Raw genomic sequence first — 25,079 nt, 5'->3', positions numbered from 1 at the left:
TCCCTAATTTGTAAAGTAGAAATAATAACAGTACCGGTGTTGAAAATAAAAAGGCAAGCCAGTGTAACAGAAAAGAACAAATCTGACTCCACATTAGATCTGTTCCTTCGGCTTTAACCCTGAGCCCTGTTTTCTAGGCTCAGTCTTACTGGCTCTGCACCTTTTGTAAAAGAAAGTTGCCTTTAGCCTGAAATATACAGGAGAGCCTGTTCTCAAGGCTCTGACCTTTAAGGATATTAACACTTTTGCACTTACATAAAGATGACAAGTTGCAGAATAGAAAATAGCATTTGTTTTGTTAGAGGTTTTACAGGGGTACCATGAACTGACCCATGTGGACAGCTGCAAGAACAAAGAATTTCTCCACCAAGAAGTTTGCACAAACCAACCACACACCCTCCCCTTTTAGTATAAAAGGAGCCTGAACTCTGACTTGAGTAAGATGGTTCTCCAAGACATTAGTCTGCCATCCTCTTGGTCTGCTGGCTTTCTGAATAAAGTCGCTATTTCTTGCCCTAGAACCTCATCTCCCGATTTACTGGCCTGTAGTGTGAGCAGAACGAGTTGGGACTTGGTAACAGCAGGCATGATATGGAGGAAGGGCTCACTGAATGCTAGTTCTCACTGTTGTGTGAAATGCCATATTTAAAATTCTCAAATAAATATTTTATTGTTTTAATTGGCTGTTTGCTTTTGTAAACCAGACACCCTCTGAGTTGGGCGGACTACTATGTTTTTTGATAATAAGATGTTTTTAGACATCCTTGAAAGGATGCTTGAGTTTCCTATGTCTTGCTTATCACACATCCCCTATATTTCTAGGTGCTCTGGAGATGACAAAAAGACTCGGTCTGTTCAGAAAATTCCCAGCAATACCCAGAACATAGCAGATGTTTACTCGTTGATTAAATTCATTAATGAAGGGAAAGTGTCATTAAACCTGGCTTCTTGGATTCACTGGAATACATATATACTTTGAAACTTAAAACCAAAATTTTAATACAAGGTCTCCTTATCATTTGCTGGTGTCAAAATAAATTGCTCTTGAGGGAGAGGAGCTCCTTCTTTTGAATCCAAGGACTTATGGGCAGTATTTCTTATTCGTGACTAGAAGAGGGAGCTGGACCCAGGGTCACAGGAATTACAAAGCAATGCAGAACTGAGTGTTTTGACACTATGGCCAGTTGACCACAACTCATGACTTTGTTTTCCAGCTTGCAGAGGATGAAAAAGCAATATATTTGTCACCCCAAGGAGTTCAAGTTAATGCCCTTCGTACATAACCTTTGGAAAACTGATGGTGTAGACATCAGTGTCGCTGCATCTTAACATTATTAAGTCACAAAATTTTAGTGTTGAACAATTCTTAAGGATCAATTTTTACCTACGATCCTCATTATAGGTGAACAGTTGGAAGTCCAAAGAGCTGAGAGGCTTTCTATGAATACTTGGCTAGCCCAGCAACACAGCAGGGTAGAGTCTAAACAAATCAGTAATAGTAAAACTACCTTGTTGTGAGTGCTTACTGTGTGCTAGGCAGTGCCCCCTGGGACAGCTCTTTCTGCCAGAAGATTCTTGAAAAAGAACAAAGCATAGGCATGGCAAAAGATTTTGCTTCCATTCGTGGAAAAATAAATTATTTTAGACTGACATGAAAATGTCATGGGTTTCCTGCTGTGGGTTCTTTGTCCATTAGTCAGGAACTCAAGGTCCTCATATACTGGAAACTGTTTTCCCTTAAGTATTTGCATGCCCCTTAGCAAACAAAAGAATTGAGACAGTTTTTATACAGCACAAGCTAATTTAAAGAGGATGCAGTCTTGAAAAAATGATCCCATTGTTTCTACAACAGGGAAAGGCAACGAGGAGTGTGACCACACAACCAAGTGAGAACAAATAAATAAGACAAAGTCAGGAAGTGAAAAATCACTCCCTCGCATTCCCTGTCCTGACTTCTGCCTACCCTCCTAAATCTTCTCCTAAAAAGGGTGAGTGCCCAGGAAGATATGGCTTCAAAAAAGTTCAGATGCATGTGGCGAGTTAGGTTTCTTCCAAACCACATCTCAGCTGCCCTGTCTTGTTTGAGATACTTTAGAAGGTGCTAAATCACCTCAGGTCACCTTGAAGCCTTATTCTATGTGGCCATCTTAGGGAGGCTGTTTCAGGGTGATGCTGTTGGAACTTCTAGGAACTAAACTCCCCTGAAAAGGGTTAGAGCAGACCATGCTACAGCAGAATGCCACCGGGTTGAATCAATTTTAGTCTGGTGTCACTACTTTACAGCAGTAAGGAAAGATGGAACTAGAGATGTGTTAAATTTGGGAAGACTTTTCATCAGTTCAGATGCTTTATCACGTCCATTTTCAAAAGTCCAGAACTCACAGTTGTTTTTGCCTTCATTTTGGCCGCCTAATTTTACTACTTACCCTTTCCTGTGCCTTCCAGTTGTCCCTCTCCCTCCTGTCAGGTTTGTCTACATTTGCCAGATGAGTGGGGATCATTCTGGTCTTCCCACCTTTGCTGGCAAAGTTTCCACGGCCTGAATGCATCGTCCACATCCTTATTCTATCAAAGTAATAATGAAGGTAAATTCACAGAGCCCCAAAGGCATTGAGAGAATACAGCAGTAGCGCCATTTCTGCACCCTACCTCGTCTCACTCCGCAGGGGCACTCTACCTCTTACCTGCTTATATACTAGAATTACCTCCACATTTCTAGGGATTTTATACATACCATTATCTCTTGAATTTTATTTTTTTCTTTTTCAGTTTTATTAGGTAGAATTATTACAGTTCGACTGCACATACACATTATATTGCATGTAAATACAGTACACTGCACATTTTTTTAGTTTTCATGTATGTCCTGATTATTGTTTCTAAGAACAGATTAGAGCTTTAGCTTTTTAAATTTACACAGTTATCAAAAGAATAAAGCCAACCACAAAATAAGAATCAACAGAATGCAGTAATCCAATCATAAAGGACAAATGTGCTTGCACATATTCAAGAACTCCATCATCTTAGTTATAAATAGTAAGTACTTCGTTTGTGTCCTTATTATTATTGTTATTATTTTTTAGATTCCTCATATAAATAATGTCATATGGCATTATTCTTTCTCTTTCCAGCCCACCTGACTTAGAATGACAATCTTCAGGTCCATCCATGTTGCTGCAAATGGCATTATTTTATTCTTTTTTATGGCCGAGTATTGTTCCATTGTCTATATGTATCTCATGAATATTAAACATTATCTACAGAGTTGCTCATACAGTAAAAGAAAACTTTAGTTCTCTTATTATATCTTCAATATTTTTAATCACAAATTTGAGTTATTATTTGTCTATGTTCAAATGGTTTATGCTGAGCCAAGTAGCAAACAATGATGATCATTTCTTACACAACATTTTCTCCTCTGGAGTTAATAATTATTTGGTCATTAATTCCATCTTAATGTATTGATTTTCTTTCCACATCCACTGAAAGCTCTGTAAAATGCTACTTAATACAATTTTCCTCTTGGCCAAACTTGTCAGATAACCTACTAAGTCCATTTCTCTCTTGGAGGCACCCTTCCTGGAGTTCTCCCTTTTCCCAGTCTCATCTGGACTGGCGGCCCCCCAGCTCTGGTGTCACCTCGGATTCCCCTTCATCTCTCTGTGGTGTGGGATTCTCTGTCTCCAGAGCTCCTCGTCTTCCTCTTCCATGCTTTAGCCTTCAATTTAATAGAGAACTTCTTCCAGGATCTTCTTGGAAATAGAGCCCTTCACAGATACATTTTTGAGATCTTGAATGCCTGAGATATTTTTATTCTACCTACTAGATTGATTATTTTGCTTAGTATATTTATTTTTTAAGTGAAGTGTAGTCAGTTACAATGTGACAATTTCTGGTGTACAGCATAACGTCCCAGTCGTGCATATATATGTAGATTAATTTTCATATTTTTTTCATTAAAGGTTATTACAAGGTATTGAATATAGTTCCCTGTGCTACACAGAAGAAATTTGTTTTTTGTCTATTATTTTGCTTAGCACAGAATTCTATGTTGAAAATCATTTTCCATTAGGATTTTGAAAGTCTATTTCGTTGTCTTCCAATAGCCAGATGGCAATGCCATTCTGATTCCCAGTTCTTTGTATGTGATCCTTTTTTCTTCTTTCCAGAAGCTTTTGGCATCTCCTTTTGACCCTTGCATTGTGAAATTTCATGATGCTGCATCTCGGCATGGATATCTTGTCATTCATTATGCTGGGTGCTCGACAGGAATTTTCAGTGAACAAATTCTTACCTCTTAGTTATAAAGAAATGTTTCGTATTACTCTTACTGCCTCTCTTCCCTCCTGCTTATCTTCTGGAACCCTTCAGTTTGATGCTGGAGCTGCTGGACTCATCTTCTAGCTTTGTTATCACCTCTTCTATTGACTTCTTTTATTTCATTTTCAGGGAAATTTCCCATCTTTGATATCCTCTTGACTGTTACTCTTTTTGTTTTTTCTGTTTCTGTAATTCCTCTCAGTCCAATGTTGAGCCTCTGATTTTCTTAACTCTTCTTCCTTATTGTTCATTCTTTGATTCTTTCTTAACTTCATTTCTGGGAGATCTGTTCAACTTTTACATGTTTCTTTTTTGTAATTCTTTTTTAATTTCTAAGAGTTCTTTACTGTTTTCTGATCATCTTTTATCCTGAATCTTGCTAACAAATAATTTTAAAAAAAGTCTCATTTCTCTGAAGCTATAGCCTCTCTATGGTTTCCTTTATTCTCTGGTTTTTTACTATTGTTTATTTTGGACTTTGTCTTTCGTGTTCTGGAGCTGTCTGGGGGAAACAGGCTGGAGCCTCATATTCCCATTCTCTGACTTCCACAAAATCTCTCAATTTCAGACGACACTTCATCCTTGCCTTGCTCCAATTCCGGTGTTCCAGAGCTTGGCTAAGTGAGGGCAAGAAAAGGTAGTCACCGTGCAGAGTAAGGATCCTTGCTCCATATACAAACTTCCCAATAACCCCATTTTTCAGGCTCTGGACTCACTCATCTTCCTCTAGCCTCATGCTTTCTTGGCACCTGGTGCCTCCAATTACTGAAACGCTCTGGAGATCAGCTGAGTGAGCTGGCCCGCTTCTCACTGGTACCCTCTCCTCTGTGTGCCTGGACTTGACCTCCTCCCTGGAGCCAAGTCACATACCATTCCTTTATCCGCCTTCCACCCTTACCTGCTGATTTGGAGTTATAGATGCCCCCATTCCTTGTTGCCCTGGATTTGTCTTAAAATTTGTGTTTGTTAAGCTGTAAGGATGTGCTGTACAACACAGGGAATATAGCTGATGTTTTACAATAGCTATAAATGAAGTATAACCTTTAAAAATTGTGAATCACTATATTGTACTCCTGTAACATGTAACATTGTACATTAACTATACTTTGAAAAAAAAAGAAAAAAAGAAATAGTTAAATGTCTTAGGAAACTAACTGTTGGCATTCCCTAAGCACTGAGGAATGAGGAAAGTAGTAATGACTGTAGAAATCTATTCTATCAGAATGTAAAACGTTGTTTAAATGTCAAGTCGAATTTTCCAGTTTAAAAAATTCGTTTGTTTTTGTTTTTTTCTAAGAGGAGAAGGGATGGAAATACCTTTATACCACTTTAAAACTGTTGCTCTCCTTCGTAACCTTTTACATGACACTCTGTCTCATACTTTTCCCCCTCCTCCCAAATCTTAAAGTCAGAGCGTAAGTAACCACTGTCATTTCCCTGGTTGCAGATCTTACCTGTGCTGTTTCACTGTGGTCTGGCCAACTTCTAACTGCTTCCATCTACCTCTCTTTGCTGGAAGGACTTTTCTAGAACTGCAGAAGTCTGCCCTGCCTGTGTATTACCCCGGGAACATCTCCCCAGCTCCCTTCTCCCTTTGGTGAGATCATACTGAGCTGTGTGTTGTCTTTTTTTTTAATAGTTTTTCTGTGGAATTAAGCTTCAGCTGCTAAGGTCCTAGTGGAAAGCCAGAAATCCTTTTTAACAGTGAGTGTTAAAAGGGACTTTCAATTTCTGCCCAAATTCCCAGGCTCTTGTCCCCAAGCCGAGAATCAGTGCATGCTATGAGGGTAGAATTGGTGTGCGGAGCATCAGCATCACTTTATCTGGGATAAAGTCTTTGAATTCTGACTTTCTTGGCAATTTTTCGATGCCTGCAAACATGTATTTTTCTTTATTTTCCCTGAATCTTTTGGCTGTTCTCTGTAAAAGTATTTGTCTGCCACAAGCTGCGCCATCATAACTGTTCTTTACTTCATTTAAATCTTCTCTATCCATAAAAACCTATTCTTTCATATTTCAACTAATTTTACTAAAAATTATTCATCATATGTATTAAAAATACCACCAATAGTTACAGTAGACTTATGTCTCAGGACATTCGAAATCACTTGGGATAAGAGATAATTTCCACTGAAATTGCCCTGGACTCATTTAATATTTATCATCTTTTGTCATTTTCCCACTAAATGCCAAAATGTCCCAATCATATGGCAACCAAAAGACTTCACTACAAATTTCCAAATTCTCCTGAACAGTGTCTTTTCCATGAGAATGACTATTCTGTGCCAACCACGGTAACCCTTGTCAGTGATTACTTCAGACACGCAGACATAGGCAGTCAGCCCACGGCATCTCTCTAGCACAAGTTAATGGTCCAGCCATAGGCATGTGATCTAAACTGGTCCACAGGAATGAATGACTCACTCCTTCATTGTGGCACTCTTTGTTTCTTCTCTCTCTCTGAAAAAGGAAGCATGTAGCTTTATGACACTATTAATAGTGGAGCCAAATGATTACTGCAATGAGGGTTGTGCTCACAGTGACCGCAGGGCTATAGATGGTCAACTAAAGAGGCAGAAAACATCCTGGGTCCTTGATGCCACAGTTGTGCTGGTAAACCCGCCAACCGGCAAGCCCCCGCTACTTCTAGCTATGTGATGCGGTTACATTGTTGCTTAAGATGGTTTGGGAAAGGCTTTCTCTCATTTACGTTTAAAACAGCCAAGCTGACACAAGTGGAGACAGAAGCTCAGTCTCTCGTCTGTTATACCAAGCAATCCAGATCTGGCCCCAACCAAACAGAATTGCTGCCTTCTAGCCTTAGAAGACAGTCTAGCAGTTACTTGTGGCCTGTTCAGCATTGTATTAGACTTCTTCAGGGGCAGAGAAATATCTGTAACAGAAATATTACTTGTTTGTAAAACGGACATATGGATTTATTAGAAGAAATTACCATGCGTGACCATGGGGGCGGGCAAGTCCCAGGACCCGCAGGAAAGGCAGCGAGCCGGACGCCCGGGAGAGCTGGTGCTTTAGCTCCGGGCCAAATCCAAAGGCCTGAGAATCAGAAGAGCCAACGGCATGGTTCCCATCACAGGGCCAGCAGACTTGAGACCCAGGATGATTCAGTGTTTCTGTTTAAGTCCAAAGGCAGGGAAAAAAAAAAGCCAGTGTTCTAGTTTGAAAGCAGTCTGGCAGGACAGAATTCTCTCTTACTCAGGAAAGGGTTAGTCGGTTTGCTCTATTCAGGCCCTCAGCTGACCTGAGGGCAGTCGGCTTTAGCCAGTGCTGGAGGAGGCCATCGAGGATGTGACTGCCATTGACCTGTGAGCTGACCCCAGGCAACAGAAGGCCCCCCACTCCCTCCCCTGTCCTTGGAATGTCATTCCCACCCTCAGAATTGTCCCAAGGATATAAGCTTGAAAGAGTAGAGTGTTGTTGCACTACTGAACATGTGACTGAATGAGTTAAGGCCTCTGCGTAAACTTTTAAGATGCTGGCAGGCAGTTGTACAAACCCACTCATCTAGCACCTGCCCAGGACAAGCCTTGTATGAAGTTCCCCTTGCTTGTTAAAACTGCCACCGACTGGTCTGGAGTGGTCTGCCTTTTTCTTCCACTTTCCTTGGCCCCCCATATACGGAGACCAGTTTGCAAACCAACAGTCACTCTCTTGATTTAAATGCTAACCTCATCCTACAACCCCTTCACAGAAACATGCAGAATAACGTTTGACCAAATAGTTGGGCGCCCCGCTGTCCGGTCAAGTTGACGCATGAAACTAACCGTCACAAGCCAGCACTTTTAGAAGCTTTATTCTACCTCATCCAAGGAGCTGACAAAGAATCACTGCCAACTGCATGCCACACTCACCTGAGAAACGTTCTAAATAAACGTTCATACTGTGTCCTATGACCTTACACTGCTAGAGGTACTTCAGTAGCCTGTATAAACTGATGGCCAGCCAATTGCCACCTTGACCGGCTCCTTACTTGGCTCTGCTTAAAATACTTTGAATAAAACTAGTTACAATCATGACCGTTTGTTAAATAAATAAAAGAACAAACAAGCAACCAAGGAATAAACTATGACAAATTTTGGTTCTAGCTCTTAAAAACCCACCCTGGAATTACTGAGAACTGCTCTGAAGCTAATCAGACCGCTAAATTAATGAATAAGCTATTGTGTACAAATTACACCAATCTGCTACATGGCAGAAGAGAGCAGATGGGAGGCAGGAAATGATGTAAATTCTCTTTAAGCAGAAAAATACCTCCCTTTAATCGTAAGGCGATAGAAATAGGGGTCCATAAGTAAGGGCAAGCGGTGTCTTGTTCGAGGTGGAGAGAGCTCAAGAGGTTGAGAGAGGAATGAATCAAGGCCCTTCTTTCCCTGCCCTAGTCCTCGAATCATGCCATTTCTCTCCGTCTCTTCTGCCATTCTGTACCTCGGGCCACCAGCACCGTTCCCTGGAATTCCTGCGTGAGCCTTCCAACTGCTCCCTTGGCGTCCTAAACTGTATCTGCTCACCACACTGCAGTCAGGTCATCCTTCCAAATGATGACCATGGTCAGCTTATTCCCCTGCTTCCAACTCTTCAATAATGCCTTTTATTCTCAGAATAAAGTCTTCACTCCTTATCAAGGCAGACAAGGCCTTCTCAGTCTGGACCTTGCCAACACCTACACCTGCAGGCAGCTCGGCACTGCTCACACATCATACTTTAGCCTTCGCAAATATTTTCAGTTCTAGGAGAGCACGATGCTCTTGCTCACTTCAGATTTTGTCTGTGTTTTTCTTTTCCACCTGTATTTTGTTAGAATTAAGTTGTGATGCAAGTCGCAGTGACTTATACACGAGATAGTTTATTTCTTGCTCATATATTCAAATCACCATCTAGAGCCATTGTGGAAACTCAGCTGCAAGGGGTCAGGGCTGAGCATGATCAGATCTGTTGCTCTGCTATGCATGGCCTTCATGCCTGAATCTACTCTAAGGTCTAATGTGGTTGCTCTGACTCCAGTCATCACAGCTGCATTGCATTGAGAGGGAAAGAAAAATTATGATGAGAAATGCACGTCCCTTCCTTTAAGAATACATATGGGAGAAAAAAGAAGACACTAATGAACTCACCCACAAAACAGAAACAGACTCACAGTAATAGTAAACAATCTTATAGTTACTGGGGGAAAGGGGTAAGTTTGGAAGATTAAAAAAAAAAAGAACGCATCCTGGAGGTAGCGCCCACCATTTGTGCTTAGATCTCATTGGCCAGAATATCATTACATTGCGCAACCTAACACAAGGGAGGCTGAGAAAGACGTTTTCTGTTTTGGTTAGCCATGAGCCTAGCTAAAATTCTGTAATTCTGTGATTGAAGAAGAAAGGGGAAAGAAATGTTCAGAGATAATTAGCTGAGTCTGACACAGCCTGCCCCCTCTCTTTACCACCACTCAGCCTGGCCACCTGGAGGGAAAATGGAATCACTCATGCTCTCTCGCTGGACATCCGGTGCCCAGGGACCCAGCTCTATTGCCCTGCATGCGCAGTACCCACATATCAGCGTATAAGCGTGCCGTGCACTGTGCAAGCACAAGGTTGGCCCACGGGTCACAGTTGGGTAGATGCCAGCTTTGTTAGCCTTGATGCATAAGGCAGACAGGGCTTCCCGCCACCACTGCCAGCGAAGCCTGTGTACTCCTCCCCACGGTAAAGGCATATCAGAGACACCTATGGCTTCTTGAGTGTTCTTCAGTCTGCCTGGATCCCCGGTGAATCTGCCAGGCCTTGAGCACCTGAGATACACTATCTCTTGGTCATTTTAGGTCCCAGCCTAGCTGTCACCTTTTACAGAAAGCCCTCCTTCTCTTACGCTCCCCCAACCTCTGACCCTCCCTCCCTAGTCAATCCACTAATCGCTCCCTTCACTTACACTGTGAGGGACTGAATATCTGTCTCCCCAAAATTCATATGTTGAAATCCCAGCCTCCAAAGTGATGGTATTAGGAGGTGAGGTTCAGGGGGGATGATCAGGTCATGAGGGTGAAACCTTCATGAATGGGATTAGTGTCCTTATAAAACAAAACTCGGACAGCGCTCTTTTTCCTTCTACTTTTTGAGGACACAGAAAGAAGACAGCCACCCATGAAGCAGGAAGGTGTCCTCACCAGACCCCGAGGCTGCTGGCACCCTGATCTTGGACTCCCAGCCTCCAGAGCTGCGGGAAGTAAACTTCTGCTGCTTGTAATTCCCTGTGTCTGTGGTATTCCGCTGCAGCGATCTGAATGGTCTAAAACACACACAGACTAAGCGATTTAACCAGGTCACAAAGTAGTAGGGGTGGGATTGGTGTAGGAACCCAGACAGTCTGCCTCTAGGGTCAAGGTGCTGCCCTGAACCACTTCACTGAGTTCACCTCTTAAAATTTCTCTGCTCGTCTCCAGAAGGGCAATAAATTGCCAGTGTCTGTTATTGTTGTTTTCTCGTTTTCTAGCCCAAAGCCTAGCACTTAGTGAGGTCCAAAAAATATTTGTTAAATCAGTGAAAAAGCAAATAATAATGTTTCTCACTGTGGTCTGCGGCTGGCCTGCATTATCTCCAGGGCCCAGGCAAATTACACAAGATACAAGATAGCTTCATTCATAATGAGGTCATCTGTTCTAGCTTCTCACTCAACAGAAGAAAGTAAAGAAGAAAACAGATACAATCAAAAATTTCCATTCGTTTTGGTAGACCTAGGGCCTCAATCTTCCAGGTCCTTGTCCAAGGTACCATATCGGTGCCTGGATGAGAGGCGCAGCTCTGTGACTGAAAGATGATTTTAAGCCCTGGGGAAGAAGTACCCACTTTAAACAGAGTCATTCACAGGAAAGTACGGGGGAGAAGCAGTCGCCATGAATTTAATCTCCTACAGGGCTTTTATGTTTTTGATAGTCTGGATGTAGAACTTCTAGTTTTAATACAACATCAAGGGATAAAACATTTCTTAACTAAATCTTCTCGGCACACAGTCACATGCCTCACAGCTCTGCCTTCCATGTGTGCCCATCTACTTTCCTCTGGAAAACCACAGTGCTTTATGTTCCCTGCTCCTCCACATACTAAGCTGAGAAGCCAAGATTGTACCCTCTCCTTTGGGAATAAAGCTTCAAGTTGTCCCAGGTGAGATTTTATTGCTTTTGGTCAAAGATCACTGTGAGACTCACACCACTGATGTGATCATTTTTAAAACCTCAGCACGTTGTCCAGTTGTGTAAACGTGAATACATATTTGATGAATTTCTACATCATTCAGAGCAAGGAAGAAAAATCGAAGCATGATTTAATAACAGCCTCTAAGACATCCAGTCATCATGCTGGAGACATGGCCTAAGGGCTGGGCACAATCAGAGTACGGGACACGGCAGGGGTCAGAAGGGGTGAACCTGGATCAGGAAGAATTTAAACTAGCTGGAAATTAACTCCTCTGCTTCACCGCCACCCTCAACTTCCCTTTCCTTCCCAGCCCCCCAGTTTCACACTTCTGCTCACAGGCTTACGTTAATAGGTAAGGTACAATAACATCTTGTACATCTTTTTCCTGAGATCCCACATTTCAGCATTCCGTTTTATTGTCCAAGCTACCAGAGTGTAAGTCTCAAAATATTAAAAACATAAGTTGCATACAAATAGACAACGAGCCTTAATGTGGGTACCAAAAGGAAAAGCTGATTCAAAGAGATTTGAAAATACTAAGATATTTATTTATTGTAGGTGGAAAAGAAGAAATGCTGAAATTAGAATGCTGTCTAAACTACAAAACTGGTTCATATCCCTTAGGGCAATAAAACAAGGTTATCTTCTCTACAGAAAAGGGAAAAAAATCACACTTTTCTTATCTTAAGTTTGTAAAATTGTTTAATCAATTGTACAAGGTTTAATCAGTTGTACAAGGCTTATTCCCCCCAAAGAGTCGAAGAATATTTTTAAGACACGTAATCATCTTTGGGTCTCAATTCTATCAAAGTCCTTCAGCCAGAGTCTACCAAGAGTACACCAACAGTTGAACAAGTTGAGTTTATTACTCTCTGCAGCATGGAAGAATGCTTACCATGGGGAACTGTGAGGGTGTCTCAGAAAGAGGATATGATGAGAAAGAAACTATTACAGGATTTGAGTTTTGATTGAGTATTTGACGTAGGGGTTCTTAGAAAGCCGGATTAGGTGCTATCGGACAGCGGGACAAGCAATTGTGTAATTGGGTGTCTCCTAAAGTCTTATCTTTAGGGAGGGAAACCCCCTAAGGAAACAAAGGTAGAGTTATGTTTGGTAAAGAAGCAGCAGACACTAACATCCACCAGAAAAAAATATTTGGTGTTTTGTGAGTGGCACAGTGACTTTGTCTGTTTGTCTGTGCCTTAAAAAAAATGGCGGGGGGTCTTGTTTTGCCTCATTTTATCAGAATAACCTTGATCTCATTTATCTCTGAGTGACCTTGTCTGAAGTTGAAATTCTGTGAGATGAACACGGTCTACCTGTGAATGACAAGCTATCTTATGAAAGTTAAGAGCTGACTTTTTTTTTCTTTCTCGTTTTGAACTTTTTGGACAATTTTTCTCAGCACCACAAATGCATGAAGAAATGAATGGCTTGCAGGAATAAATTTAATTTAGGAAAATAACATTCATCACACTCAGGAATTATGAAGTAAAATTCAAATCTGCTCACACTGTCATGTCATCACCATGAAGAATAGTTCATTCTCAACGTTCCACCACGTCGGGGAACACCTTCTCTGGCAGCAGCAAGGGTAGTGAGTGCTGAAGGTTGAGCTGATGAAAATTGCTAAAATCTCCAGCCAATTGATACAACATCTAGAGAAGCAGGGCAGCGTGGGTCAAGGAGACACCAGGTGTATTTTCACTGGCTCAGCCCCAGCCAGCACAAGGGGGAATGCTCGATGCCCAGTAAGTTCTCATGTACTCAGTCTCAACACTGTTCTCTTACTGACCATTCATGTTGGCACCCTGGCGAGGGTGCGCACTATTCAAACCCTTCCCAAACACCTCCCTGCTCCTTCCCCCCAGAGGGAGCTCCCTGCACCACTTTTTGCTCCTCCCAGATTATGGTAAACTTCCTTCTGTATGACTTTCTCATGATGACGTCATTAACATGAGGTGGGCAATGGGGAACACTTCATCACAGCATAACTTTTGGCATCTTCTTTGAGACTTTTGTGATGGTCAGCTGGCTTTGAACTAAGTGCTTGCTTTATGGCATTGTCCTTATTTTGTTTCTGTTAGTCAGCTATTGCCTGCTCTTTATCTTGCAGAGAGTTTTAAAAACTTACTCCAAAATATACGAAGATAATATATAGAGAGTCAGGAGTCAAATAAATGTCTGACCCCAACATTTCTCTACCTTTATAGAAAAATCCTGCTTGACTGAAAAAGGAGGGGAGGGTATAGCTCAGTGGTAGAGTGCATGCTTAGCATGCACCTCCATTAGACGTATATAAACAAACAAACTGACTTACCTCCCCACCAACAAAATTTTAAAAAATTTTTAAATGAGTATGTCACTACATTTCTCCTTTTCAGACAAGGGCTTAATAACAAAACTGAAAAATTATTCTATGCATGGTGGTTAGAAAGCGTGTGACACTCTCTGATTGTGCACTGCCAAGAGAAACTAAAAATGAAGCAGACTATTAGATCTATCCCACATTTGTGAGTTTTTTTGACTCGTTCCTATTCTCTCAGATGTGCCAAATTTAGAGCCTCTCTTGAGCGCTAATCCAGTTGGGCATCACTCGTGTCCCTTAAATAGCAGATCAAGTGACAAAGAACGTATTAGCAGGGATCTGGGGAGGCATCTTTTAAATTGTCTGCATTTAGTTTAAAGATAAATAGCTTTATTGGCCACTGAAGTGCTTTATTCTTTGCTGAGTGCATTTTCCCTTGGGTTGCACACTATCTTTCGTACATTCCTATTGCTGCTAAAGCTCAGAGTTTGAGGGGCACAGTCCCTCCCATCACTTCAGTTGCTGAGCCATTGGTGGGACCACTGGTAGGACCCTGAGCCTGAGTGGCGATTCTGAGTACCTTGGCTCCTGTCCCTGAATGGACACTTGTCCCTGAACTTCATTGTACTAATGCTGGAGATCTTAGCCGTTCAGCCACTCTGTTCTAGGACAGACCGTGAAATCAGACGGAGCGTGAGGAGAATTTTGTGGGACCTCACAAAAAAGCTTACTGCAAACTTGGGGTGGGAGATTTTATTTTCCAAAGAAGACTACACACACACACACACACCCCATTCCAGGTACTCATCTTACACTATGACATTGACACCCCTCTATTGAGAGGTAGGGCTCATGCCCCCCCCCACCTTGAATCTAGGCCAATCTTTGCAATTACTCTGACTAATCAAAGTCAGAGAAGTGACGCTGCTTGACTTCTAAGGTTAGGTTATAACAAGCAATATGATTTCCACTTGTCTCTCTTCCTCTCTCTCTGGTGTGTGCTTGCCCTTGGAACGCAGCCACCATGTTTGGAGGAAACACAGGCCACATAGAAAGGTCACAAGTGAGTATTCTGGCTGACAAGGACTCCATCAAACCTCTGCTGCTAGGCATGTGAATGCTTGGGACTGCAGGCGCTTCCAGTCTCTCAGCTTTAAGTACTCCAGCCAAGTCCTCAGACGTGTGAAGCAGAGGCAGGTCGTCCACTCGGTGCCCCACCTAAATTACTGATCCACAGAAACCATGAGAGATAATGAAAGATTGATTGTTATTTTAAGTTACTAGGATATGGGGTGATTATACAGCAATAGATAATATAGATGAATTTAGCAATCAAGTCCTCTGAAAAATACGGCGATCTTTAAACATGGCCCCAGATATACATACTTCTCCCATCTCCTCTCTCACTGCTTGCTCACACATGAGAGCATCTGCAGGAATTCCCAACACAGAGTTTTCTTCAGGTTAATTATGGAAGCACTAAGTGTAAAGTTGAAAAACACCACCACATTTGTTACAACCAGACTCCCAGAAAATACACTAACTCCTATATGACTAGTGTATAGGTATTGATTTAAATTATGCAATTATCATACCATGTTCTTAATTCATCCATCACACAATGGGAAATATGACCAATGTACGAATTTCAGTCTCTAAGGTACAAAAGGGAAAGTCTGATTTAAGATTTAGGGAAGTAAATTGATCTCTTCAGTCCTTTAAAAAAAATCTTTTCGTATCACTCGTTTATTTTTCTTCCACGGGAGCCTGGTGAGTGGTGGGGGCAGCCAGGCAGACCTTGAGAGCATCCAAAGAATCCTTTGCTCTGAATTAAGCAAGTGTCAGACACTCTTCTTACAACCTCTCGTTTAACACCACGTAAACCCCGTGCAGCTGGTTTAATTCCCATGTTACATGAGGAAGTCCACGCACAGAGGTGTAGGACGGAGACTCTTCCTAAACACAGTTAATTTAAATGATCAAATATGTACACATTCAGTCAAAATGTGAAACAAAATACATATTTTTAACGGTGCCCCTGGCCCCAGAAATCTCACTCATTGACCATTTCCTTCAGATGTTAACAGTATCTCAAAGAGAAAAGATGTAACCTTAAGGAGTGTATGGCCACACCAGACACTTGACGTTGTGCTGAAAGACTGTGAAGGCATTTCAGAGGTAACTTTGACTATATGCTCTGACTTGAGAACTTGACCCTCACCACCACTGGTCCCCACTTGGTGGTAACTTGTTGAAGGTCGCAAAAGCTTGTAAAGGTTGTAAAGCTGAGGTTCAAACCCAGGTCCACCTAACTCAAAATCCCACGCCTGATCCACTCCACTGCATACGTTTTCTGTGCAAATCCACTATGGCTGCAGTTTTGCATGCCTACCTGCTTGGGGACAACACATCTGTAGTCACCGTTATCAGGACCATAACAACAAAAAGCCCTGGAGGATCAGTGCAGAATACTGGCTGAGAACAAGAGGTCTGCACACGACCTGCCTGGATTTTTTTTTTTAATTTCAAAAAAATTTTTGTATAAGTAACATTCACATTACAGAAATATTTTATTTTATTTTATTTTTTTAACATTTTTTATTGATTTATAATCATTTTACAATGTTGTGTCAAGTTCCAGTGTTCAGCACAATTTTTCATTTATGGACATATACACACTCATTGTAACATTTTTTTCTCTGTGAGTTATCATAATATTTTGTGTATATTTCCCTGTGCTATACAGTGTAATCTTGTTTATCTATTCTACAATTTTGAAATCCCAGTCTATCCCTTCCCACCCTACACCCCACTGGCAACCACAAGTCTGTATTCTCTGTCTATGAGTCTATTATTGTCCTGTATTTATGCTTTGTTTTTGTTTGTTTGTTTGTTTTTGTTTTTGTTTTTTAGATTCCACATATGAGCGATCTCATATGGTATTTTTCTTTCTCTTTCTGGCTTACTTCACTTAGAATGACATTCTCCAGGAGCATCCATGTTGCTGCAAATGGCATTATGTTGTCAGTTTTTATGGCTGAGTAGTATTCCATTGTATAAATATACCACATCTTCTGTATCCAGTCACCTGTTGATGGACATTTAGGCTGTTTCCATGTTTTGGCTATTGTAAATAGTGCTGCTATGAACATTGGGGTGCAGGTGTCATCCTGAAGTAGGGTTCCTTCTGGATACAAGCCCAGGAGTGGGATTCCTGGGTCACACGGTAAGTCTATTCCTAGTCTTTTGAGGAATCTTACACTGTTTTCCACAGTGGCTGCACCAAACTGCATTCCCACCAGCACTGTAGGAGGGTTCCCCTTTCTCCACAGCCTCTCCAGCATTTGTCATTTGTGGATTTTTGAATGATGGCCATTCTGACTGGTGTGAGGTGATACCTCATTGTAGTTTTGATTTGCATTTCTCTGATAATTAGTGATATTGAGCATTTTTTCATGAGCCTTTTGATCATTTGTATGCCTTCCTTGGAGAATTGCCTGGATTTTGATCCCAGCTCTTCCATTTACCTGCCGTGTGAAAGTTCTGGGTATCTATATTCCACCCTAAAACTCTGTGATTTAAAATAATAATTTATTATTAGCTTTCATGGTTCTGCAGGTTGACTGAGTTTATCTGGATGATTTTTAGAGTCCCTCTTGCAGTTGTAGTCAGATGTTGACACAGGCTACAGTCATCTGAAAGCTCAGCAGATTAAACATCCAAAGAGGATGCTATGGCTGGTAGACCAGCTGGAGCTGTCAACCAGAGCAATTCACAGGGGCCTCTTGTTGAATCCTCGGGCTTTTTACAAGTGACTGGGTTCCAAGACAGAGATTCTAGGAGCAAGCGTTCCAAGGAAAACTGGGTAGAATCTGCAGGGTTACTAATGAACTAGCCCTAGAACTTATGTGACATCATTTGTGCCATATTTTGTTGGTCTAAAGTGAGTCACAGTGGCCAGGAGAGCTTCCAGGCATCACGAGGTATGGCTCATTGGGAGACTGACTTTTGGAGATAAGCTACCACAGTAACCTTGATCGATTCATTTCAATTCTCTGTGCTTTGTTTTCTCCAAGGGGTGCCTACTTGATGGGATTGTTGTGAGAATTAAATGAAGTAATACATGTAAAATGGTTAGAAGAGCTCCTGGCACATAGCAAGTACTCGACGAAAGTTACGTTGCTGTCACTATTAAGAACACCGTGCTAGACACTGGGACACTGTCACTTTACACCCACCGAGTGTCATATCTCACATACTATGCTGCTCCCTGGAGACCATCACCAGGGCCATGATCATTCTTGGACAGAGAGCTTCACAAGGGCTTCCTGAAGCCTCTATGTTATGCTCCACGAGGCTCTTTCCCATGAACAAATTCAGAAATGCTGTCACTTGTCAACATAGACTCTTGACAAGGATATTTCAAAGCTACACTCAGGCTTTCTGGCAGGAAGATCAAGGGGCATAATCCCTAACGCTCATCACAGTTTTAAACACAGCTCCAAGTGGATCCATCCTGCAACAACTGTCTTCCACCCACTCAAGGACCCAAGCCGAGAACTTCTGATCTTCTAAGAGGTCAGCTTCAAAGACTCAGGGGCCAAAAGGGGCTATGTGGTTCTCAGGAACCTTGGCCTCAAGCTTGAGAACTTTCTGTACAACGGACCAGCTGAGGTTCCTTTTGCAAACAGAAGACAACTTACCCCAGGCTCTGCTCAGCTGAAAAGCTGTGTGGCTCTGAGGAAATCTCCGGCAGAGCTGGCCCACTGTCAAACTCACCATGACAGTGCAAATATTTCCCCCGGGCTCCCGCCACATGGAGTTGCAGCATCAGAATAGCATAATTATTGCAGTCATGATCTCTAAGAAGACAATAATTAGATGAGGGAGCAGCAACTGTCAGCATGAGAATGTTGTAGATACTGACTGGTATATATAAAATAGATGAACAAGTTTATACTGGGAAATATATTCAAGATCTTGTAGAAGCTCACGGTCAAAAAGAATATGAAAACGAATATACGTATGTTCATGTATGACTGAAGCATTGTGCTGTACACCAGAAACTGACTACAATTCAATAAACTTAATTAATTAATTAATTTAAAAAAAGAATGTTAGAGGTGAAGGGTGAGCTGGAGTGGGGTGGGACCAGCAAGGAAAAAGGAAAACAAGGCAAACTAAGAGACACCCCAAAATTAAACGGCATCAGAGTTTTGCCTTTAACAAACAGTTTAAATTTTTTTTTTTTTGGATCTATCGGCTTTTGTATGCTTTTCCCATTCAGTAGCTTCAGTTTTCCTCCAGGAAAAAAAAAAATCTAGGCACATTCTTTTATGCTTCAGATGGAATCACCACACCCATCACACGGCTGGATTTGTAAATCTAGTGCATCCAGCTTCCATTCCCAGCCTGAAAACAGCGCACAGCTCCAGGAGTTCCCAGCACATCCAAGTGCGTATAAGCACTGCGTGCCTTACAGGTGTGAATGAAGTGTATGTGTTTTCTTCTCCAGCTTCTGCAGAGACGTTTCATTGAACGAGAAGAATGAGGACTGAAAATAGTCACAGTTCACTAGCTACACTTTGCCAGATGAGACTGTAAACTCTTTTTAAAATTTCTTAAAACTCTAACTTCCCACATGAAGTAAAACCATGTAAATCTCAATGTTTACCTCTTGGGCGAAGGCGAAAATAGTTCTACTTGCTTGATGTTCACCTGCACAATAACACGTCCAAGCCGATGCTCCAAGTTCCACTCTCCTTGCCTGTAAATGGCAGTAATGACAGTCATGGAGTAACAGCAGCAGATGCAGTGGTCCTGTGGTCACCACAGAGGAGGCTCTCGCGCAATGGCGTGATAGTTGAGGGTTTCTCAAAATGTCTTCCAGTTTTGTAAACATCACTGTCTCATTGGCCATGTCAAATGGCCGGGTCAACATCTATCCTTTTAACTGGTTACCTCATCTCAAAGGGAAACCTGCCCCTTCCCCTTTCCACCTGTGCTTTAGACACCACTTCTTCCATTCCCTCAGCATCCTCTCCCTTCTCCTTCACCTCCTTGAAGTCCTTTTTCCACCAATATCTTCCTCTTTTCTCCTTTCAGCCTCTCCTTTCTTCAGGCTCCTGCCTCTCACTTCCAATACACACTTAGGTCTCTAACTAAACTCCCTTTGAAAGGACCTTGTGTTTCCCTGAGCAGAGACAAGTGCCTGCTGCTCAGTAAAGCCAACTTCTGGGGTAGAGGGGAGAGTGGAGGAGGGAAAAGGAAGAGTAAGTGAGATGGTGAGAATGTAATTCAGTGCAGCCACTGTGGAGGACAGTATGGAAGTTCCTTAAAAAACTAAAAAAAGGCTTATAATATGATCCAGCAATCCCACTCCTAGGCATATACCTGAAGAAAACTCTGATTCAAAAAGATACATGTACCCCAACGTTCACAGCAGCCCTGTTTACAATAGCCAAGACACAGAAGCAACCTAAGTGTCCATCGAGAGATGAATAGATAAAGATGGTGTGTGTGTACACACACACATATATAATGGAATATTACATAGCCATAAAAAGAATGAAATGACATTTGCAGCAACATGGTTGGACCTAAAGAGTATCATATTAAGTAAAGTAAATCAGACAAAGAAAGACAAATATCATATGATAGCACTTATATGTGGAATCTAAATAAAGATAAAAATTGTATTTACAAACCAAAAATAGACTCATAGACAGAAAACAAACTACGGTTACCAAAGGGGAAAGAGCAGAGGAGGGATAAATTAGGAGTTTAGGATTAACAGACACACATTACTGTGTATAAAATAAACAAAAAGAACCTACTGTAAAGCACAGGGAATGATATTCCATCAGTAATATATAATGGAAAAAAATCTGAAATATATACATATATATATATATATATCTGAATTGCTTTGCTATACACCTGAAACTAACACTGTATATCAACTACATTTCAATTAAAAAAAAAAAGAGTGGGCATAGCTGCTGTGTTTCGTCTAGGGCAGAATGATGTTTCACTTTCTCAGAACTCTAATTTAGCACAAGTTGCATCTTGCTCAGGACAGTGTTGACACAGAGGAAATGATGTAATACATGGGATGAGAACCACACAAATGAAGACAGAAGTAAAACCGAAGACACTGACAAGCTCCAGGCTGCAGAAATATTACTGAAATCCAATGGGAAGATATTGATTATGACAAATATCATCCCTGTATAACTGCATACTTTCCATACTGATACCAACAGAGGTGTAGGTGCAAAGTGATAACTGTGTGGCAAGTCAGGGAGATGGTACCAGATTCCTGGGCTACCATAATAGAGAGGTTGTCCTACATTTTTGGATGAAATGTCAAAACAAGAAATATGTGATATTACTAACATGTCACCTTCCTCTCATTCTCCAACAGATGAATTTAAACTGATAACTTTGTACATTGAATTATATTTTCCCAAGGAAGGCAATTATCAAGAGGCTCTCTCCCATTTATGACTGAGCTTCAATTAGCTGTTTGTCTTCAGTGCTTTAACCCAATCTCTCCTGTCAAGTGGCTAATGATTCATAAACAAGAACTTAGGAAAAGAATTGCTTTTCTAATTCAAATTATTTTCAAATTCAAACAGTGAAACTTCTTCTTTTGTTCCTATTAGCATTGGAATTTTTTCTTTTTTCTTTACTTTTTTCTTTCTTCTTCCTTTTTTTTTTTTTTAGTGTAATAGGTTTTCTTAAAGACAGGTAAACACAATAGATATCTGGGGAAAACATTTTCCTACATCAAGTTTCTAAATCGTAGAAAAAAGTGTTTTCTTTATCTTTTTCCAAAGCCTCAGGATAAAGAAAAGCCAAATTCTGCCTTAATCTTGGCATTCAGTGTGAACAAGTAGCCTGACCTAATTCCCTCATTTAGTGTCACGAAGTTCTCTGAGCACCTGCAGAAAAAAGACAAGACCAAAACCCATTTATTGGATACTCAACATCAGACCTGCGTAAAGAGGCATATTTTAAAGGGAACGTTTTATAGAATATAAATTTTAAACTAATCTTGGACTCTGATTTGCAAAAATATAACTTACTTTTCTTATCATTGGACTTTGCTTAGTTTTCAAGACCATACTTTGACTGAATGGCAGAAAACCAAATCTTGCAGTTCAGTGTAAATGTAACCGTTTCTGCTTTAACATTCAAAATGACTCTTTCTGGGTTAAATAGTCAGTTAAATTTAAGATTCTCAAATTACTTACCTTCTCTTTCCCAAGAATTGAGCTAAGTTACGGCAGTGGGCCAGGGACTTGGTATCATCCTGGTATCGTGGGAGAGGTGCCTGAGGCGTGACGTTTATGCTGGCCTCTGCTCAGATGGCCTTGGTTTTCAGCTTCTGTTCCCACTGTACCTGCCACCCATTGTCCTCCCCTTCAGACATCCCACAGGTTCCTCTGTGGCCACCTCCTCCCTACCATGCTGGTGCGTTCTGTCTCTCTGTCTCTCTTTTCCCTGGTTTACCAGACCTTTCTCAACCTTCCTCTTCACTCACACCACACGGGACGACGAGACATCACTAAGGCTCAAAGTGAAGTGGATAGTGGTGGCTGCCTTCTCTCTGCTCGGTCTAACTGGTCATCATTTTTCACTCAACTACAGACACCTCACTTTGGGTGTGGCCTACCATGAGCCTATCTCCTCTCAGAGTCTTAGGCAAGAAATGGGACATCAGCCCTCCAACCCCAAGCTTACTGGGAATTTCTAAGACACTCATGTCCATTACTCAGGTTTCAATTGCCCTCTGCTAGCCTTCCTCTCTCCTCTCCTCAGTTTGTCTCTCAATTGATCAAGGAGAGAAAGACTTAAATTTTTCTCCGTCTTGCATCCTTTTAAATCTGTTGTTCCAGCATAATCCCTACACTTTGTTTTTCTCAAGGTTTTGGCTTTTTTTTGGTGGAGGCGGACGTAATTAGGTTTATTTGTTTGTTTGTTAACAGAGGTAATGGGGATTGAACCGAGGACCTCGCGTGTGCTAAGCATGCGCTCTACCACTGAGCTATATACCCTCCCCTCAAGGCTTTGGCTCTTGATAAATAAAGTCAAGTTTGGGGAGATTCAAAACCATTTTCCTTCTTCCTCCTCCTACCTTTAAAAGAGTTTTCTGCACTAATAATTGTAAAGCCTCAATGAAGCATTCAAATGACTTACTCTGTCTTGGTTTCTACTTGCCCCACTCCTAGCCCGACTGCTACAGCAGTGGGTGCAGAAAACTACCACTACCAGTAGCTATGGAAACGGAGGATGGGAACCTAAGATTATGTTCTACAATGCCAATATTTTTACATTGAAGCCTGAGATTAATTCCATCAACAAGGAATTTTGAGGCATGCACTCTTCCAGCTTCTGTGAGTTCCCTACGTTCATGAAACTTGCATTCTAACTGAGTGAGGGAGATAACAAACAAGCAAAAGAATGAATAAACAAGATAGTTTCCAATTACTGGAAGTCCTATGAAGTAAAGAAACAGAGTGATATAATAAAGGAGGAAAGAAAGGAGGTCACGGAAGCTCTACTAAGTTGGTGACATTTGAGCTAAGATCTAAATGATACAGGGAGCCTGGCACGTGAACAGCCAGAAAAAGATCTTTCTAGTAAGAGAAAGCAGCAAGTGTAAAGGCTCAGAGGTGGGAAAGAGTTCAGCGTGGTCAAGGAACAGAGAGGAGACCAGTGTGACGAGAACATCATGGACACAAGGGACAGATCAGAAAAGGAAGCGGACCCAGATCACGCGGTTCCCAGCAGCCCACGGCAAACAGCTTGAATTTTTTTCTAAGTAAACTGAACAGTCATTCATGAGTTTGATCAGAGAAACTACATTTGTTTTACGTTTTTAAAAGATTCCTCTGTCTGTAGAATGGCTTATAAAGGGATCAAGAGTGATTATGGTAGCTTTCACCAAACTGTATTATGAAGATTTGAAGAAGTAGATAGATTCGAGATACGTTTAAGAAATATACTCAAGGAGGATTCCTCAGCTCTCTGTGAAGGAGGGTTGAAATGTCAGATTCCCAAATTATATAATTGTATCTTTTATTCCACCATTAACACCAAGATTGCAAAAAGTAACTTACAAACACTCTCAACGTCACACCTGGTTGAACGTTAAAGGCTTTTGACCTGGAGAGGATGTGGAAAAAAGGGAACCCTCCTGCACTGTTGGTGGGAATGTAGTTTGGTGCAGCCACTATGGAAGACAGTATGGAGATTCCTCAAAAAATGAAAAAGAAACTTACCATATGACCCAGTAATCCCACTGCTGGGCATATATCCAGAGAGAACTCTAATTTGAAAAGATACATGCACCCTAGTGTGCATAGCAGCACTATATACAATAGGCAAGACATGGAAACAGCCTAAATGTCCATCAACAGATGACTGGATAAAGAAGATGTGGCATATTTATATAACGGGATACTACTCAGTGATTAAAAAAATAATAAAATAATACCACTTGCAGCAACATGGATGGACCTGGAGATTGTCATTCTAAGTGAAGAAAGCCAAAAAGAGAAAGAAAGATACTGTATGATACCACTCATATGTGGAATCTGAAAAAAGGAAAAAAGGAAAAAGGGGCACTAATGAACTCACCTACAAAACAGAAGCAGACTCACAGCCCTGGTAAACAATCTGATTACTAGGGGAAAGGGGCTGGGAAGGGATAATCTTGGGAGTTCAAGATTCACAAATATTAACTACTATATAAAAATAGATTAAAAACACAAATTTCTTCCGTATAGCACAGGAAACTATATTCTATGTCTTGTAATAACCTTTAATGAAAAAGAATATGAAAATGAATATGTGTATATATAGGTATGACTGGGACATTGTGCTGTACACACCAGAAATTAACAGATTGCAACTGAATATATTCCAGTAAACCAAAAAAATGAAAAAATTTTAAAAATTAAAAGAAAATTTTAAGGGCTCTTGACCAGGTGCCTAAATAAAAATCAGGACCATTGACGCAAAGATAAGGCCACGCATCTCACTGGCACACTCTTTGTCTCTAACCCTTTGTGATACAAAGAATGCTTATTAGTGCTCATATCCAAGCTGCATGAGAGTACGTGGAGTGTAAGTGTTGTGTAAAAATAATCTGATGATTATGTTCCACCTTGAACACAAATGTTAGGATTTGGAGGGTAAAATTCAGACTTATTTTCCCTTTAGCATTTGGTCACCAGGTAGGTCACCCA

Source organism: Vicugna pacos, chromosome 33, assembly GCF_048564905.1.
Source record: "Vicugna pacos chromosome 33, VicPac4, whole genome shotgun sequence".
Taxonomy (NCBI): Eukaryota; Metazoa; Chordata; class Mammalia; order Artiodactyla; family Camelidae; genus Vicugna; species Vicugna pacos.
The sequence above is the reverse complement of the archived record's forward strand: the minus strand, read 5'-3'. Positions refer to the sequence as shown.